The following is a 21,516-nucleotide window of genomic DNA, read 5'->3' on the forward strand; positions in this document are numbered from 1 at the left end:
GTGAAATATTACAATCCAGCCATGGCCGATGCTGCAATATCATCGGCCATGGCTGGAAAACCTGAAGTGACCACCCCCCACCCCACCGATCGCCCCCCCACCGCTCCGTTATGGGGTCCGGTCCCCTCCGTCCTGTGCTCCGCTGCCCCGTGCTCCTGCCCGCTCCCCCGTCCTGCTGTCCGCTCCCCCCGTCCTCCGATCACCCCCCCTGTGCTCAGATCCACCCCCCCACCACCCCTTCATACTTACCGATCCTCCCGGTGTCCGGCCGTCTCCTCGCTGGGCGCCGCCATCTTCCAAAATGGCGGGCGCATGCTCAGTACGCCCGCCGGCCGGCAGATTCCTTACAGGTACATTTTGATCGCTGTGGTAGGTTCTACCACAGCGATCAAAATAAAAAAAATAATAAATAAACCCCCCCCTTTATCACCCCCATAGATAGGGACAATAATAAAATAAAGAAAATATTTTTTTTTTTTTTTCCCCACTGTGGTTAGGGTTAGAACTAGGGTTAGGGTTAGAACTAGGGTTAGGGTTACGGGTAGGGTTAGGGTTATGGCATGTGCGGATTTGGCAGCGGATCTGCAGCGGATCGGCGGCGGATCCGCAGCGGATCGGCGGCGGATCGGCCGCGGATCCGCAGCGGATCGGCCGCGGATCCGCAGCGGATCGGCCGCGGATCCGCAGCGGATCGGCCGCGGATCCGCAGCGGATCGGCCGCGGATCCGCAGCGGATCGGCCGCGGATCTGCAGCGGATCGGCGGCGGATCCGCAGCGGATCCGCGGCGGATCGGCCGCGGATCCGCGGCGGATCGGCCGCGGATCCGCAGCGGATTGGCCGCTGCGAATTCGTAGCAGTTTTCCATCAGGTTTACAGTACCGTGTACACCTATGGAAAACCAAATCCGCTGTGCCCATGGTGCGGAAAATTCCGTGCAGAAACGCTGCGTTGTATTTTCCACAGCATGTCAATTCTTTGTGCGGATTCCGCAGCGTTTTACACCTGTTCCTCAATAGGAATCCGCAGGTGAAATCCGCACAAAAAAACACTGGAAATCTGCTGTAAATCCGCAGGTAAAACGCAGTGCCTTTTACTTGCAGATTTTTCAAAAGTCGTGCGGAAAAATCTCACACGAATCCGCTACGTGGGCACATACCCTTAGGGTTAGGGTTGGAATTAGGGCTAGGGTTGGAATTAGGGTTACGGGTGTGTTGGGGTTAGGGTTGTGGTTAGGGGTGTGTTGGGGTTAGGGTTGGGATTAGGGTTATGGCTACAGTTGGGATTAGGATTAGGGGTGTGTTGGGGTTAGTGTTGAAGTTAGAAGTGAGGGGTTTCCACTGTTAGGGCACATCAGGGGTCTCCAAACGCAACATGGCGCCACCATTGATTCCAGCCAATCTTGCATTCAAAAAGTCAAATGGTGCTCCCTACCTTCCAAGCCCCGACGTGTGCCCAAACAGTGGTTTACCCCCACATTTGGGGTACCAGCGTACTCAGGACAAACTGGGCAACAACTGTTGGGGTCCAATTTCTCCTGTTACCCTTGCAAAAATAAAAAATTACTTGCTAAGACATAATTTTTGAGGAAAGAAGAATTATTTTTTATTTTCACGGCTCTGCGTTGTAAACTTCTGTGAAGCACTTGGAGGTTGAATGTGCTCATCACACATCTAGATAAGTTCCTTGGGGGGTCTAGTTTCCAAAATGGGGTCACTTGTGGGGTGTTTCTACTGTTTAGGCACATCAGGGGCTCTGCAAATGCAACGTGACGCCCGCAGACCATTCCATCAAAGTCTGCATTTCAAATGTCACTACTTCCCTTCCGAGCCCTGACGTGCGCCCAAACAGTGGTTTACCCCCACATATGGGGTATCACTGTACTCACAACAAACTGGGCAACAAACATTGGGGCCCAATTTCTCCTGTTACCCTTGTGAAAATAAAAAATTGCTTGCTAAAACATCTTTTTTGAGGAAAGAAAAATGATTTTTTATTTTCACGGCTCTGCGTTGTAAACTTCTGTGAAGCACTTGGGGGTTGAATGTGCTCATCACACATCTAGATAAGTTCCTTGGGGGGTCTAGTTTCCAAAATGGGGTCACTTGTGGGGTGTTTCTACTGTTTAGGCACATCAGGGGCTCTGCAAATGCAACGTGACGCCCGCAGACCATTCCATCAAAGTCTGCATTTCAAATGTCACTACTTCCCTTCCGAGCCCTGACGTGCGCCCAAACAGTGGTTTACCCCCACATATGGGGTATCACTGTACTCACAACAAACTGGGCAACAAACATTGGGGCCCAATTTCTCCTGTTACCCTTGTGAAAATAAAAAATTGCTTGCTAAAACATCTTTTTTGAGGAAAGAAAAATGATTTTTTATTTTCACGGCTCTGCGTTGTAAACTTCTGTGAAGCACTTGGGGGTTGAATGTGCTCATCACACATCTAGATAAGTTCCTTGGGGGGTCTAGTTTCCAAAATGGGGTCACTTGTGGGGTGTTTCTACTGTTTAGGCACATCAGGGGCTCTGCAAATGCAACGTGACGCCAGCAGACCATTCCATCAAAGTCTGCATTCCAAAACGTCACTACTTCCCTTCCGAGCCCCGGCATGTGCCCAAGTGGTTTACCCCCACATATGGGGTATCAGCGTACTCAGGAGAAACTGGACAACAACTTTTGGGGTCCAATTTCTCCTGTTACCCTTGCAAAAATAAAAAAATCTGGGCTAAAAAAATATTTTTGAGGAAAGGAAACACATTTATTATTTTCACGGCTCTGCGTTATAAACTTCTGCGAAGCACTTGGGGGTTCAAAGTGCTCACCACACATCTAGATTAGTTCCTTGGGAGGTCTAGTTTCCAAAATGGGGTCACTTGTTAGGGAGCTCCAATGTTTAGGCACACAGGGGCTCTCCAAACGTGACATGGTGTCCGCTAATGATTGGAGCTAATTTTCCATTCAAAAAGCCAAATGGCGTGCCTTCCCTTCCGAGCCCTGCCGTGTGCCCAAACAGTGGTTTACCCCCACATATGGGGTATCATCGTACTCAGGACAAACTGGACAACAACATTTGGGGTCCAATTTCTCCTATTACCCTTGGAAAATTAAAAAATCCTGGGCTAAAACTCATTTTTGAGGAAAGAAAAATTATTTTTTTATTTTCACGGCTCTGCGTTATAAACTTCTGTGAAGCACCTGGGGGTTATAAGTGCTCACTATGCATCTAGATAAGTTCCTTGGGGGGTCTAGTTTCCAAAATGGGGTCACGTGTAGGGGAGCTCCAATGTTTAGGCACACAGGGGCTCTCCAAACGCGACATGGTGTTCGCTAACGATTGGAGCTAATTTTCCATTCAAAAAGTCAAATGGCACGCCTCCCCTTCCGAGCCTTGCCGTGCACCCAAACAGTGGTTTACCCCCACATATGAGGTATCAACATACTCAGCAGAAATTGCCCAACAAATTTTAGGATCCATTTTATCCTGTTGCCCATGTGAAAATGAAAAAATTGAGGCTAAAAGAAATTTTGTGTGAAAAAAAAGTACTTTTTAATTTTTACGGATCAATTTGTGAAGCACCTGAGAGTTTAAAGTGCTCACTATGCTTCTAGATAAGTTCCTTGGGGGGTCTACTTTCCAAAATGGGGTCACTTGTGGGAGCGCTCCAATGTTTAGGCACACGGGGGCTCTCCAAACGTGACATGGTCTCTGCTAGCGATGGAGATCATTTTTCATTCAAAAAGTCAAATGGCGCTCCTTCCCTTCCGAGCCTTACCATGTGCCCAAACAGTGGTTTACCCCCACATGTGAGGTATCAGTGTACTCAGGAGAAATTGTCCAACAAATTTTAGGATCCATTTTATCCTGTTGCCCATGTGAAAATGAAAAAATTGAGGCTAAAATAATTTTTTTGTGAAAAAAAAGTACTGTTTAATTTTTACGGATCAATTTGTGAAGCACCTGGGGGTTTAAAGTGCTCACTATGCTTCTAGATAAGTTCCTTGGGGGGTCTAGTTTCCAAAATGGGGTCACTTGTGGGGGAGCTCCAATGTTTAGGCACACGGGGGCTCTCCAAACGCGACATGGTGTCCGCTAAAGATTGGAGCCAATTTTTCATTCAAAAAGTCAAATGGCGCTCCTTTCCTTCCAAGCCCTGCCGTATGCCCAAACAGTGGTTTACCCCCACATATGAGGTATCAGCGTACTCAGGACAAATTGGACAACATCGTTCGTGGTCCAGTTTTTCCTTTTACCCTTGGGAAAATAAAAAAAATGTTGCTAAAAGATCATTTTTGTGACTAAAAAGTTAAATGTTCATTTTTTCCTTCCATGTTGCTTCTGCTGCTGTGAAACACCTGAAGGGTTAATAAACTTCTTGAATGTGGTTTTGAGCACCTTGAGGGGTGCAGTTTTTAGAATGGTGTCACTTTGGGGTATTTTCAGCCATATAGAACCCTCAAACTGACTTTGTATAGCATGCGGTTTTATTACTGTTTTTTTGCATCCACCTTGTGATGTTGTGAAACCACAGCCTTAGATAGCAATATCTCAGCTGTTGCTCTGCTGCTTGGATAAACCAACATCGATATGTACCACACGGAAAACTGCGGGTGTGCTGAGCTGTTGGAAAGGAATTCACAGAGGACAGTTGAATAGAAATAGATTGTAGTTTATTTCCAATGCGTTTCTAGGTCAAACGGACCTCTTCCTCAGGGAAACCACAATAAAGATACAGACAGAATCGATGTCCAGCTTAAATACAGGTGCTTCTCACAAATTTAGAATATCATCAAAAAGTTAATTTATTTCAGTTCTTCAATACAAAAAGTGAAACTCATATAGTATAAAGAGTCAATAAAAAGAGAGTGATCTATTTCAAGTGTTTATTTCTGTTAATGTTGATGATTATGGCTTCCAGCCAATGAAAACCCAAAAGTCATTACCTCGGTAAATGAGAATACTTTATAACACCAGCTTGAAAAATGATTTTAAAATCTGAAATGTTGGCCTACTGAAATGTATGTTCAGTAAATGCATTCAATACCTGGACAGGTCTCCTTCTGAATCAATTACTGCATCAATGCTGCGTGGCATGGAGGCGATCAGCCTGTGGCACTGCTGAGGTGTTATGGAAGCCCAGGTTGCTTTGATAGCAGCCTTCAGCTCATCTGCATTGTTTGGTCTGGTGTCTCTCATCTTCCTCCTGACAATAAGGTCAGGCGAGTTTGCTGCCAATCAAGCACATTTTCAAAAACTGTATTTTCAATACAGATTTTCAAAAACTGCCACCTAAGCACATAAAAATGTCCCACAACGTCCAATCTCTAACAGTGGAACTAATGGCTGCCATAGTACCCCCTACTCACTTTTTTCTCCTGCAATGAGTGGGTGCTGATGGGTGGCAATGACAGTTGTGGGACAAAATGGCCCCTATTATTCTGCTCCGATAAAACCCAGTTATAGGATGACTTTCATAGCAGGCCGTAGGTTTCTACACTATAATGCAATGCTCAAGTGAGATTATTTGCGTCGGGGATTTGTTTTTACGCCTTTCATTGTGCGGTAAAAATGAATCCTGATTCTACAGGTCAGTATGATTGGGGCTATACTAAACTTCCATTAAAGTTTTTTTTATTTAAATGTAGAAAAAAAACCTCAAACATTTGTAAAGAAAAAAAATTTGGCTTGTGTTGCCATTTTCCGAGACCCGGAACATTTTTTATTTTCTGTCGATTGATACCAATTTAGGGGAGATATGACTTTTTTACAGTGTTTTTACCGATTACCGATTGTCATAATTTATTTTATATTTTGATAGACCAGAATTTTAAGGATGTGGCGATACTAAATATATATTTTTCTTTTTTAAATTCTTTATTTTTAATGGGGTAAAAGGTGGGATAATTCAGATTTGTTTTTTATATTTTTAAACCTTGTTTGCATTTTTTAGTTTTTTTTAGTCTTTCTAAGGGACCTAAACCTGTGATCGTCTGATCGCTTAGGCTACTTTCACACTAGCGTTGTGCACTGCACGTCGCTATGCGTCGTTTTGAAGAAAAAACGCATCCTGCAAAAGTGCTTGCAGGATGCGTTTTTTCTCCATAGACTTGCATTAGCGACGCAGTGCGACGCATTGCCACACGTCGCAACCATCGTGCGACGGTTGCGTCGTGTTGCGTTGGTCCGTCGCCACCAAAAACATTGCATGTAATGTTTTTTGGTGCGTCGAGAACGTCTTTTCCGACTACGCATGCGCGGCCGGAACTCCACCCCCGCCTCCCCGCACCTCACAGTGGGGCAGCGGATGTGTTGAAAAATTGCATCCGCTGCCCCATTGTGCGGCGCTTGCACAGTATGCGTCGGTACATCGCAACGTCGCATTGCGACGTACGTCGTACGACGCTAGTGTGAAAGTAGCCTTATACTATATATTCCAATACTACTGTATTGCAGTATAAAGGAAAAATTTTGTTTTCCTATCAAAGCTCAAACTGTGGCTGAGCAACACAGGAGTACCAAGATAGTGGTCTTCAGAACCTACAGCAAGCCCCACCTGTCATGATAGCCCATCGGAGCCCCACAATTGCATGATGGGGTTGACGGAAGCTAGTAAATACGAGCAGTAGAGTACATTTAATATAAATGCTGCTTTTGAAGTTTGACTTTGGCACTTAAATAGTTAAGAGAAGCGACTGGTCTTCCTCACCCCTGGCAGCTGCTGTTAGATACAGATGCCGGATATGTAATATCACTGGCATCTACTGTGCGTGTGGAGAAAAGTCAGCTCCTGTGCCTCTTCTACACATGCGCACCCCTACAATCGTGTATATGTGCGTGAATTTGTGTTAAGCGGTTATAAGATGAAATGGTGCAAAGGGTGATTTATAAGAGGGCAATCACAGGAGAAGGACATCATAGTAACATAGTAACATAGTAACATAGTTAGTAAGGCCGAAAAAAGACATTTGTCCTTCCAGTTCAGCCTATATTCCATCATAATAAATCCCCAGATCTACGTCCTTCTACAGAACCTAATAATTGTATGATACAATATTGTTCTGCTCCAGGAAGACATCCAGGCCTCTCTTGAACCCCTCGACTGAGTTCGCCATCACCACCTCCTCAGGCAAGCAATTCCAGATTCTCACTGCCCTAACAGTAAAGAATCCTCTTCTATGTTGGTGGAAAAACCTTCTGTCCTCCAGACGCAAAGAATGCCCCCTTGTGCCCGTCACCTTCCTTGGTATAAACAGATCCTCAGCGAGATATTTGTATTGTCCCCTTATATACTTATACATGGTTATTAGATCGCCCCTCAGTCGTCTATTTTCTAGACTAAATAATCCTAATTTCGCTAATCTATCTGGGTATTGTAGTTCTCCCATCCCCCTTATTAATTTTGTTGCCCTCCTTTGTACTCTCTCTAGTTCCATTATATCCTTCCTGAGCACCGGTGCCCAAAACTGGACACAGTACTCCATGTGCGGTCTAACTAGGGATTTGTACAGAGGCAGTATAATGCTGTCATCATGTGTATCCAAACCTCTTTTAATGCACCCCATGATCCTGTTTGCCTTGGCAGCTGCTGCCTGGCACTGGCTGCTCCAGGTAAGTTTATCATTAACTAGGATCCCCAAGTCCTTCTCCCTGTCAGATTTACCCAGTGGTTTCCCGTTCAGTGTGTAATGGTGATATTGATTCCTTCTTCCCATGTGTATAACCTTACATTTATCATTGTTAAACCTCATCTGCCACCTTTCAGCCCAAGTTTCCAACTTATCCAGATCCATCTGTAGCAGAATACTATCTTCTCTTGTATTAACTGCTTTACATAGTTTTGTATCATCTGCAAATATCAATATTTTACTGTGTAAACCTTCTACCAGATCATTAATGAATATGTTGAAGAGAACAGGTCCCAATACCGACCCCTGCTTTACCCCACTGGTCACAGCGACCCAGTTAGAGACTATACCATTTATAACCACCCTCTGCTTTCTATCACTAAGCCAGTTACTAACCCATTTACACACATTTTCCCCCAGACCAAGCATTCTCATTTTGTGTACCAAACTCTTGTGCGGCACGGTATCAAACGCTTTGGAAAAATCGAGATATACCACGTCCAATGACTCACCGTGGTCCAGCCTATAGCTTACCTCTTCATAAAAACTGATTAGATTGGTTTGACAGGAGCGATTCCTCATAAACCCATGCTGATATGGAGTTAAACAGTTATTCTCATTGAGATAATCCAGAATAACATCCTTCAGAAACCCTTCAAATATTTTACCAACAGTAGAGGTTAGACTTACTGGCCTATAATTTCCAGGTTCACTTTTAGAGCCCTTTTTGAATATTGGCACCACATTTGCTATGCGCCAGTCCTGTGGAACAGACCCCGTCGCTATAGAGTCCCTAAAAATAAGAAATAATGGTTTATCTATGACATTACTTAGTTCTCTTAGTACTCGTGGGTGTATGCCATCCAGACCCGGAGATTTATCTATTTTAATCTTATTTAGCCGGTTTCGCACCTCTTGGGTTAGATTGGTGACCCTTAATATAGAATTTTCATTGTTTCTTGGGATTTCACCTAGCATTTCATTTTCCACCGTGAATACCGTGGAGAAGAAGGTGTTTAATATGTTAGCCTTTTCCTCGTCATCTACAACCATTCTTTCCTCACTATTTTTTAAGGGGCCTACATTTTCAGTTTTTATTCTTTTACTATTGATATAGTTGAAGAACAGTTTGGGATTAGTTTTACTCTCCTTAGCAATGTGCTTCTCTGTTTCCTTTTTGGCAGCTTTAATTAGTTTTTTAGATAAAGTATTTTTCTCCCTATAGTTTTTTAGAGCTTCAATGGTGCCATCCTGCTTTAGTAGTGCAAATGCTTTCTTTTTACTGTTAATTGCCTGTCTTACTTCTTTGTTTAGCCACATTGGGTTTTTCCTATTTCTAGTCCTTTTATTCCCACAAGGTATAAACCGCTTACAGTGCCTATTTAGGATGTTCTTAAACATTTTCCATTTATTATCTGTATTCTTATTTCTGAGGATATTGTCCCAGTCTACCAGATTAAGGGCATCTCTAGGCTGGTCAAACTTTGCCTTCCTAAAGTTCAGTGTTTTTGTGACTCCCTGACAAGTCCCCCTAGTGAAAGACAGGTGAAACTGTACAATATTGTGGTCGCTATTTCCTAGATGCCCGACCACCTGCAGATTTGTTATTCTGTCAGGTCTATTAGATAGTATTAGGTCTAAAAGTGCTGCTCCTCTGGTTGGATTCTGCACCAATTGTGAAAGATAATTTTTCTTGGTTATTAGCAGAAACCTGTTGCCTTTATGGGTTTCACAGGTTTCTGTTTCCCAGTTAATATCCGGGTAGTTAAAGTCCCCCATAACCAGGACCTCATTATGGGTTGCAGCTTCATCTATCTGCTTTAGAAGTAGATTTTCCATGATTTCTGTTATATTTGGGGGTTTGTAACAGACCCCAATGAGAATTTTGTTACCATTTTTCCCTCCATGAATTTTGACCCATATGGACTTGACATCCTCATTCCCTTCGCTAATATCCTCCCTTAAAGTGGACTTTAGACAAGACTTTACATAGAGACAAACCCCTCCTCCTCTCCGATTTTTACGATCCTTTCTAAACAGACTGTAACCCTGTAAGTTAACTGCCCAGTCATAGCTTTCATCTAACCATGTCTCGGTTATTCCCACTATGTCAAAGTTATCTGTAGGTATTTCTGCTTCTAGTTCTTCCATCTTGTTTGTCAGGCTTCTGGCGTTTGTAAGCATGCAGTTTAGAGGATTTTGTTTTGTTCCAATCTCCTCGCTGTGGATTGTTTTAGAAATGTTCTTACCTCCCTTCTGAGTATGTTTTCCTGGGTCTTCTTTGTTCGAGTCTAATGTTTTTCTTCCCGTCCCCTCTTCTTCTAGTTTAACGCCCTCCTGATGAGTGTAGCGAGTCTTCTGGCCAATGTGTGTTTCCCAGGTTTGTTGAGGTGTAGTCCATCTCTGGCGAGGTGTCCATCATACAAGTAATTCACACCGTGGTCCAGGAATCATAATCCTTGTTGTCTGCACCATCGTCTTAGCCAGTTTTTCGCATCAAGGATCCTGTTCCATCTCCTGGTGCCATGCCCATCTACTGGAAGGATAGAAGAAAAAACTACCTGTGCATCCAGTTCCTTTACTTTCTTCCCCAACTCTTCAATGTCCTTGCAGATTGTCGGTAGGTCCTTCCTTGCCGTGTCATTGGTGCCAACATGTATCAGAAGAAATGGGTGGACGTCCTTGGAGCTGAAGAGCTTTGGTATCCTATCGGTCACATCCTTGATCATCGCACCTGGAAGGCAGCATACTTCTCTTGCGGTTATGTCTGGTCTGCAGATGGCTGCTTCTGTGCCTCTCAGTAGTGAGTCTCCCACCACCACCACTCTTCATTGCTTCTTGGCTGTACTTTTTGCTGTCACTTGTTGCTGTGTACCCTTTACTTTTTGCTTGCTGGTAGTGCTTCATCCTTAGGTGTGCCATCTTCATCCTCTACAAAGATTTGATATCGGTTCTTCAGTTGTGTGGTTGGTGATTTCTCCATGGTCTTCTTGCTTCATGGTCTGAAGAATAGAAGGAACAAGGCTAAAAGAAAGACCAGCAATCCAATGGCTTGATATTATCAAGATAACGGCAGAGAAGACCCTGGTGGACCTATCTAGGCTTGCAGGATCGAGATTGAGCTGATAGCCATTAATTAACAATAATAAATTCAGTAGCTTATGGAATCTATTAAAGGGAACCTATCACCCCGTTTTTTAAAGATTAGATAAAAATAGTGTGAAATAGGGGCAGAGCTGGGCTTTACATTACTGCTTTTTTGGAGACTTTATTCCCCCGTTAGGCCGCCGAAATACCTTTGTGAAGTGGCAGTTTTGTCCTTTCACTCAAGTTGGTCAGGTCGGATGGGCGTGGTTAAATAGCGGTTCCTCCCCCCTGCTTCTCGGCGTGGCTTTCGTAAACGCGATCTGTGAATGGCACAGATCGCGCTTTTTCTTAGCAGTTGCGCATTGAATTTGCCTCCGGTGCCTGCGCATTATGTTTTGCCCAACTGTGGGCATAGCATATTTTACATCACTGCGCATGCGCAGGTCGTAACTTTAGCCTTGGTGCCCCGGAAGTGATCATATGGGCATAGTGTTTATCTGGATGCCGGTAAAGTTTTCTCAGCCCGAACTGCGATTTTGGCACCAAACTTACGCTGCAACTGCTAAGAAAAACCGCGATCTGTGCCATTCACAGATCGCGTTTACGAAAGACACGCCGAGAAGCAGGGGGGAGGAACCGCTATTTAACCACGCCCATCCGACCTGACCAACTTGAGTGACAGGACAAAACTGCCACTTCACAAAGGTATTTCGGCGGCCTAACGGGGGAATAAAGTCTCCAAAAAAGCAGTAATGTAAAGCCCAGCTCTGCCCCTATTTCACACTATTTTTATCTAATCTTTAAAAAACGGGGTGATAGGTTCCCTTTAAGATAATACGTTAGTCAATTTTTTTTGTACATTTTTGCCAAAAATGAAGACATTTTTGCATAGTGCAAACTGGACAATCCATACTCAAAAGAAAGCAGGTGCCTACTAAAGCTACAGGTGGTCATACAAGTAAATGGATGACCATGTTTCTGCATGGCTATGTTGAGTCGGTCAAAGACTGAGCCACTTCTAGCAAGCAACTAACTGTTCTGTCTACTAGGAGGTGCAAATGTGCTTTTCTATATTTCCTAGGAACACAACTAGTACAGTAGTATTCAAGTCTATGAGAAATATTACACCATGCATGTAATTTCGGCAGATTTAGTGAGTGGTTTGCTGTCCATGACTCATTCCCCAGGACTTGGCAGTCAAGCAACAGCTAAAGCTGTCTTCTGCCCCAAGATACAGACAGGTCTTTCCACCACATCTTATGACAAGTCCACCACCTCCACACAGACAACCCTCCAGACATCTTCTATCTCAATGCAGAGGCATATCCTTACTCCTCCAGGTGATCAAATTCCTGTTTTACCTGTGCTCAGACCATATGAACCCTGGTCTTTTATCTGAAGCAGTAAATCTTCACTCCCTAACTGACACAAAACCTGACCACTCTGCCCATTAGACAGCTTAGCGATGAAGGGCACTAGGGTCACTATCTTGCATCTGCAAGCTAGCACTAGGCTCCTCATGGGCCTAACTAGTCAGCCATACTTCTCCTGTGACAGTTTACTAGATGCCTCTTACTCTTTGATCCAGTTAGTGTTGGAGATACAATAGAGCTAGAATTGTGTTCCTATTATAATGTTTTGAGAAAGACTGGAGGAATCCAAGGAAAAGCGGTTTGCATGCTACTCCAGCGTAGGATGGTGTGGGGTGCTAGAGTCATAGTATCAGGAAAAGTGATGGTGGGTACATAGAGTTTCTCGTAGTAGACTTGGGACAAGAGCTGACAGAATGAGAGTGGAACCACTGAAATGGCAGAGATGACCTCCTAGTTCACTCTTTGTGCTGAGGAAGACTCCCGCAAACAGGATCCAGTGTAAGGGTACCGTCACACAGTGCCATTTTCATCGCTACGACGGCACGATTCGTGACGTTCTAGCGATATCGTTACAATATCGTTGTGTCTGACACGCTACTGCGATCCGGAACCCCGCTGAGAATCATACGTCGTAGCAGATCGTTTGAAACTTTCTTTCGTCGTCTAGTGTCCCACTGTGGCGGCATGATTGCATCGTGTGACACAGGTTGTATACGATGTGCGCACAGTAACCAACGGCTTCTACATCGCAAATACGTCATGAAATTATCGCTCCAGCGCCGTGTATTGCAACGTGTGACCGCAGTCTACGACGCTGGAGCGATAATCATACGACGCTGCAACGTCACGAATCGTGCCGTCGTAGCGATGAAAATGGCACTGTGTGACGGTACCCTAACACTCTGGCTGTAGTCGGTTAGAAACTTGTATTGTTCACTGAGGGTTTGGGGCCAAGAAAAACTCGAAAGAGAATGGCTGAGATGGCAACGTCTAGCAATCATGGAAGAACCTCGAAGCATTGAGTGTGGACCTGGTCTAGGGCCAGACACAAATAATGCCATGTGCATAGTACATTTTTGAACAGTCTGTTAACAACAAAGAATAGATGGTAGTCTTCAAAAAAATAGTAAAATGGTGGGGGGTTCAAAGTTCACTCTCTTTACCTGATTGCTCTCCAAATTTCTCCAAAACATCTGTACCTAGTGAACAGAACCTTAACAAAGTGCTCCGTCATTCTCCACCACCTGGACTGGTGGATTGATAATCATTTCATATAAACTCTTCTTCTGAGGTTTTCATTTGAGTTTTGCACCTGACAATAGTTTGCTATTGTAAGCAGATGAGCTCTGTTTCCACTAGAGTTTAGTCCTAAAACTTAATGATGATGAAGGCAAGTTGTAAGGAAGCCTCATTGACGTCAACAATGAGGTCATTTATGCAACTCAGTTTAAGACCCTTCATTGTATTCTTGCTTTTTCGGGGAAGGTTCCCAGGGAGGCGAAGAGTTTTGATTATTTTTTTGGTGGTTACGGGATTGTTTTGGTTACCAGTAACATGTGATCCTATATATACTGAGAGTTTTCATCTTCCAGAATGTAAAGTTTGTTGCTTACTGAAGCGTACATGAAAAGAGACCTTACAGAAGCCATTTTGTTCTGCAAGTGTAAATGTGGTTCCATGCTATTTCATTCAAAGCTCAATATATCTCTTTCCAAGAAGAAGTGAAAAGTGCACTGTCCACTTGAATCAAGGTAATCCACAGAGGATAGCTCCGGATAAAGGCCTCAATTGTGCTGTGTAGCATCTGTGTTTATTTTACCTATGTAATTGCATTAGCGCAAATGACAGTCAGGAAACATTCCCGTGTTTAGTTATTCTGTAGGCTGAAAAAATAATTAATTTGATTAAGAATTGTAATTTATATGCAATCGTATTATGTGCTACTGTCTGAAAAATAAAGGGCGTATCTACCATAAAGGATTGTTAACTATTTCACAGAAAGGTTACTGAATGAAAAACTCAATGGCCTGTATGGCATTTTGGCCTTGACTATATTTATTTGGATCCAGCATAAGTGAAAATATGACCACATACGACTGCCATAACGCAACATATCATCATACCCGGCTCCTTCTTCATACAGAAAAAGACCATCATACTGGTCGAAACGTTGGAATTAATCTGTTTTAAATTATGCCAGATCATAATAAATATACTTACCTGACAGCCTCTTTGCTGTGTGAGTTCTCCCAATAAAAGCCATAAGTCAAGCGGGAAGAGGCGGCGCTGTGTGGGGAATAGAGCTGGAGTCACAGAGGCTTCAGATCTACCCTAGTCCTTCAGCCTTAACTGCACATCCATTCAAATGCTGGTTTCTCCATAATCGAGGAATGGACTGACCACATAAAGGTAATGCTGGATTTGTCTTTGAAAGAGCTACATGTACATATAAATGTTTAATATATCAAGAGTGACAGTAAATTTTAATAAGCTTAAATTAAAAAAGTTAATCATTATCTAACAATATCCATATAAGAAAATGGGAATAACTCAAAAAGGAGAACAAGTAATTCCTTCACTTGCCTCAAGGGCATTACATTCAGCCAGCCTGACTTTTCTCCACACTGATGAGGGGTAAACAGCCTGAAACAGCTGTCTGTAGAATCTGTAGCTCTAAGCTTGATGTTTACCCCTGGTCATGTCGCAAGGCTCAATAAAGGGGTGGTCCGAAGTCCAAATTAATTTTCATCCTAAATGCCTATCTATTTAGTGCCATAATCTAAACTATTTTCAAATATACTTAAATTAAAAATTCCCTATCCTTCTCTAACTACACTATCTAACTGGTTTTCTATTTTTTTCCACTTCCTTTTTGATGATGCTTTATTTGAGAATCCCAGTGCATGCTGGGATAGTCAAATGAAGCGTCATGAGGGAGCAGACGCTGCCGTCACTGTTGCAGCCCCTGTCCCCTCCCTGAAACGAAGCGTCATCAGTGACACTCCTTTCAGGGGCTGGGCTAATTCCTGCGCCATGTGCAGTGTGCGATGTACAGCGCTCTCTTGGTAGTTGGCTCAGATCAGCAGTAACTAACCATCAACAGAGCGCGTTATCAGAATACCCAGCAATCAAAGATCAGCGCCGTCCCCACAAGTAATGTCACTGGTCTCTGCATGCTGGGTATTCTGACAACACACTCTGTTGCCGGCTCAGATCAGAAGTAACTAATTGGCAACAGAGTGTGTTGTCAGAATACTTGGTGTGCAGAGATCAGCGCTGCTTCCGCAAGTGATGTCACTGGTTTCTGCACGTTGGGTATTCTCATGACGCGCTCTGTTGCTGGCTTGTTACTGCTCATCTGAGCCGGCAACAGAGAGCGCGCTGTCATTGTGCACATCATGCAGGGACTGGCTCATTTCCTGAAACTAGCGTCACTGATGATGCTTCATTTCAGGGGGGGACAGAGACTACGGCAGTGGCCACAGCCTCTACACCCTAATGAGGTTTCATTTGACTATCCCAGCATGCACTGGGGTTCTCAAACAAAGAGTCATCAAAAATTGAGTGGAATAAAAATAGAAATACAGTTAGTGTAGGATTTTTTAATTTAAGTATATTACAAAATATTTTAGATTATGGTACTAATTAGATAGGCATTTAGGAGGAAAATAATTTTGGTCTTCGGAACCACTCCTTTAAAAGGTCAGACTTTGGCTTATAGGACCTACTTCTCCTAGGTAGTACTCGCAAGTTTTTTTCTTTCACTGAGGGCTAATTTGCTCAAGAAAAGTAGTATTTTTTTTCTTTTACCAAATATCAGTAATAATTGATTCCATTACATGCATTTTTCTCATTCATTTACTATAGGTTCAGATTTTTTTTCAGTTTTTGCTGTCCTGTTTGATACAATCCTTATACCTGTCTACTCTAATCACAGCATCTGCCAGACATGTGATATCTGTGAGAAGATTGTCAATTTTTATTAGTCTGGCTTTGCCAAACAAAGATGCATTATAATGTTTTCTATCATCAAAGTCCTCATTTAATTTATTGTGGCTTCAATGTGCAGTCATTCGATATGAGAAATACCTAAATATTGTGTAACTCTTTTTGTGAAACTCTGTGTATCAAACTAATTGAAACGATATGGCCTCACAAAATGATGAAGAATAGATATCTAGAGTGAACGGGATGTTAGTGCTGCTGCTTTTGTGGTTAGTTGCAAAAAGAAAACAAATATCTCTTAAGCGACTCAGCCTGCACACTGTGTGCATTTAGACATTCAATTAAATTAATGTAAATTTTAGACTTGCTATCACATTATTTGTAAAGGAGGATGTCACAATTCCTCTGCTCAGTGTGTCTTGGATGAGGTGGATGACAGTACAATCATCCAATCTGGTACAGGGGAGTGCTGAGCTGTCTGTGTTTTGATGGACAGCTCAGCCATCCAATTTGAGTCTGGGAGGTGCTGAGCTTCTTTCAGGTGTTTCCTGTTCCAGGTGATTATTCAATTACTTAGCTGAGCTGTCAGTCCCATATCTCTGCCAGATGTAGCATCTACTCAGTGGTTTGCCTTGTATTTCGGTGCTCTGTATGTTGATGTATTGCTGCATGACCTTGGACCTTGTTCTGACCTTCTATTTGCCTAGCCCCTTTGCTCTGATCCGCTATCTTCCTGGTATTTTGACTCCGGACGGTGTCATGACTTCATCTTTGTCTTTTCCCTTTAGTTTTCTTCATGCTCTTCTGGTATCTGACCCTGGAACAATTGACTACCCTGCTTTATGGCCTGTCCGTGAATAGTGACTAGCATTACATTGTAGTCACTAGTGTCGCAAAGGAGGGGGACATTCACTTTCTGCTTCAGATGTCCCAGATATTTTGGAGCTCACTTACAAAGCTGTGCAAATCACATACATCACAAAACATAGTACTCAATGTGTCTGCCATATTTTATAGAGAACCTGTCATTTTCATAAATTGGTAATTTTTTTAACCTAATGTAAATGCTGCTGTTCTCCTGAATCCGGAGATGTTTTTCTTTTGTTCATGCTCCTCCCCGTTACTGAGATATGACCCCCTCTTCCATGTATATAAATCTAGTCTTTTTTTAGCCAAGTCAGCGTAGTCCTCATCACTTTTCTATGGGAGGTTTCTTAAAGACCACACCCAGTTGGCTAAACAGACCAGATTTATATACAAGGAAGTAGGGGCCATATCTCAGGAAAAGACAAGTGCAGGAACAAAAAGTAAACAATGTCATATTCAGGAGAACAGCGGCATTTATATTAACTAAAAAATATATATATATGGTAAGTGACAGGTTCTTTTTAAAGGGGATCTGTGACTACTTGTGACATGACAGTTTTAGTACATGCTGGCATTACCCAGTGCCATTTGTTATAATTCTGCCTTGTGCCATTCCTCTGTTATTTCTCCTTAGTTTTTATAGGTAAATTGCTCACTGGGTGCTTCCATTACCCTTGTCAAATGATAAGCGTCATTGTAAGTAGAGACAAGCCCCAACTGGTAACACCCAGTTGTCCATATTTTCATAGCTTTCCAATAGAAGATAAAACATACAATTCTAAGAAAAGATTCCCCCATTATATTCTATATTAGATATATTCTTAGCCAATTAAGCACTCACCCGATAATTGATGGTAAAAAGTCCTTTATTTCTTTATACGGATAATATCATAAAGTGCAGGTGACAGGGGAATTTCAACAAGGACAGACAATAAACCTGACAGACTTAGGCTGTTTCGCACTTAGGTTGTGCTTCCACAGGTTCACTGAATTCAATAGACTCGTGGAAATGCAAGCTGGGCGTAAAACGGCTGTATTCCGTCAAACAAGGGGGAAGAAACTTAGCTTCAATTGATTCCAGACAGGTAACAACAAACGTCCTCCAAGAGCACCAGAGAGGAAGGAAGCCTACTGCTATAGCTCCAAGACTTCACAAGGGAAAATGTGAAAATCACAGGTGGCTCCCTGAAGCAGACTGAGAGTCTATAAATACCCAGGTCCAGGTGAGTCAATTAGAGCCGGAGGGAGGTTGTCACTGGGTCCAAAAGTCAGAAGGATTAAAAAAGTGTCTGCAAAGCCAAACGCAGAGACCTTCTGCAGCCGGATGCAAAGCGACTGTCTGTAGCATCTGACACACCCACGAAAGCACCACGCTGGAGCGATCCTAACAAGAAGTTTATAAAGAAAACCAGGTTTACTGACATGTATTAAAGATGAAAATTGGTGCCCCTGTTTTACTTTTGGAAGACATATTCTTAGATTTTGGTAGATTATCAAACTTCAAAATTAATCTAGATAAATTGGAGGCACTAGATTATCCATACTGAATAAGATAAGATAAATTCTCAAAGCCTTATACCCATTTATATGGACACAGATTACATTACGTTCTTGGGGATAAACTTTGCCAAAAATGGTAAGGTCTCATTGATCTGATTTACTCAAAACCATCGACATAATTAGATCCTGATCTGAAACATTCATTTATGGATTGGTGTCAAAAATTTAGTGAAAGGCATCCTTCTTCCTAAATTCAAATATGTATTTCAAATGCTACCTAAGTCTCTAAACAATTCTTCTGAAACGCTAGTTCTATCTTAGTTAATTGTATTTGGAACTATAGCAGACCATGCTTAAACTTTAATACACTCTCACCTCCAAAACTTCAGGGTGGAAAGGGTGCTCCCAACTTGTTATTATACTACATGTTCCAATCTTATTTAAAATGGTTGCAACTCATACAGAGAGAAGTGCACGCCCCCAATGATAGCAGCTCATACAGGGAGAAGTGCACGCCCCCAATGATAGCAACTCATACAGGAGAAGTGCACGCCCCCAATGATAGCAGCTCATACAGGGAGAAGAAGTGCACGCCCCCAATGATAGCAACTCATACAGAGAGAAGTGCATGCCCCCAATGATAGCAGCTCATACAGGGAGAAGTGCACGCCCCCAATGATAGCAACTCATACAGAGAGAAGTGCATGCCCCCAATGATAGCAGCTCATACAGGGAGAAGTGCACGCCCCCAATGATAGCAACTCATACAGGAGAAGTGCACGCCCCCAATGATAGCAGCTCATACAGGAGAAGTGCACGCCCCCAATGATAGCAGCTCATACAGGGAGAAGTGCACGCCCCCAATGATAGCAACTCATACAGAGAGAAGTGCACGCCCCCAATGATAGCAGCTCATACAGGGAGAAGTGCACGCCCCCAATGATAGCAACTCATACAGGAGAAGTGCACGCCCCCAATGATAGCAGCTCATACAGGGAGAAGAAGTGCACGCCCCCAATGACAGCAACTCATACAGGGAGAAGAAATGCACGCCCCCAATGATAGCAACTCATACAGTGAGAAAAAGTGCACGCCCCCCAATGATAGCAACTCATACAGGGAGAAGAAGTGCACGCCCCCAATGATAGCAACTCATACAGTGAGAAAAAGTGCACGCCCCCAATGATAGCAACTCATACAGTGTGAAAAGTGCACGCCCCCAATGATAGCAACTCATACAGGGAGAAGAAGTGCACGCCCCCAATGACAGCAACTCATACAGAGAGAAGGTGTACACTCCCCCAGTGATAGCAACTCATACAGGGAGAAGAAAGACATGCTCCTAGTGATAGCAACTCATATGATACCATACAATTCACTTTATTGATCCCAAGGGAAATTACAGTATCACAGCAGAAGAACATAGACATGAATTACAACATAACATTAGAATATTGCAGATATAATCTCATACATTCCTATTCATGACCGTGTAGTACAATGTGCCATTAGAACATCAATAATACACCAGTCACTTGGAGAATTTCATCCTTAGGTAGTTGTTGTACATTCCCATAGGAGTCAGCAGAAATGATTTTCCGTATCTTTGCTTCTTTCACCTTAGTAGGATCAGACGATTACTGAAGGTGCTCCTCTGCATCATGAACAGATCATATAATGGGTGTGCGCTATTGCTCATTATCTCCAAACACTTCTTCTGAATTGCTTCCTACACTACCTCTCAAAGGTGTCAAGATGGCGGCCAACCTCCGAGCTTGCCTTCTTGATAAGCATATTTTACTTATTAACATCAGACATTCTACTAACAACTTCATTAACATCAGCTTCATTAACCCCATCACTCCCCAAGCCTGTTTTCACCTTCATGACCGGGCCAACATTCTGAGAATGTTTTTTTCATAACATATTGTACTTCATGATAGTTGTAAAATTTCTTTGATATGACTTGTGTTTATTTGTGAAAAAAACAGATATTTGGTGAAAATGTAGAAACTTTAGCAATTTTAAAACTTTTAATTTTTATGCCCTTAAATCAGAGTTATGTCACACAAAATAGTTAATAAATAACATTTCCTACATATCTACTTTAGATCAGCACAATTTTTTTTTTGTTCAGAAGTTATAGGGATTAAGAGATGACCAGTGATTTCTAATTTTTTCAACAAAATTTACAAAACCATTTTTTTAGGGACCACCTCACATTTCAAGTGACTTTCAGGGGTCTATATAATAGAAAATACCCAAAAGTGACACCATTCTAAAAACTGCACCCCTCAAGGTGCTCAAAACCACATTCAAGTTTATTAACCCTTGAGGTGCTTTACAAGAATGTTTAGAATGTGAAAGGAAAAAAATAAACATTTCACCTTTTTCACAAAATTTTTAATTTAGAAACCATTTTTTTTATTTTCACAAGGGCAACAGGAAAAAATGGACCCCAAAATTTGTTGTGCAACTTTTCTGTAGTATGCCGATACCCCATATGTGGGGTAAAGCCACTGTTGGCAGGACTCATAAGGGAAGGAGCGCCATTTGGCTTTTTGAAGGTAAAATTTAATGGAATAATTAGCGGTTGGTTTGGTTTGAAGAGCCCCTGATGTGCCTAGACAGTGGAAACTAGATACTTCAGAGAACTTAACTAGATGTGTGGTGAGCACCTTCAACCCCCAGTTGCTTCACAGAAGTTTATAACATTGAGCCATGAAAATAAAAAAAAAATCAAATCACATAAAAAAAAAGTTTTCTAGCCCCAAATTTTGCATTTTTACAAGGGTAACAGGAAAAAATTACTGATACTCCATGTGTGGGCCTGAGATGCACACATATGGGATATCAGCATGGCAGATCCCCATGTATCAGAGTGCCAAAGAGAAGACTGCCTTCTCAGCGCCTGATGGGTGTTTCCAGCACACCAGAATGCCCTTCGGACTGCAGGCGTTCCCTAGCTACCTTTCAAATGGCGATGGATCGGATCTTGGCTCCACATTAGAAGTATGTCATAGCCTGCCTTGTTGACGTTGTCATCTTCAGCACTGACTGGAGTAGTCATCTACCAAAGGTACAGGCAATCCTGGATGTGTTAAGACAAGCTGTGTT

Source organism: Ranitomeya variabilis, chromosome 6, assembly GCF_051348905.1.
Source record: "Ranitomeya variabilis isolate aRanVar5 chromosome 6, aRanVar5.hap1, whole genome shotgun sequence".
In the NCBI taxonomy this organism is placed as follows: Eukaryota; Metazoa; Chordata; class Amphibia; order Anura; family Dendrobatidae; genus Ranitomeya; species Ranitomeya variabilis.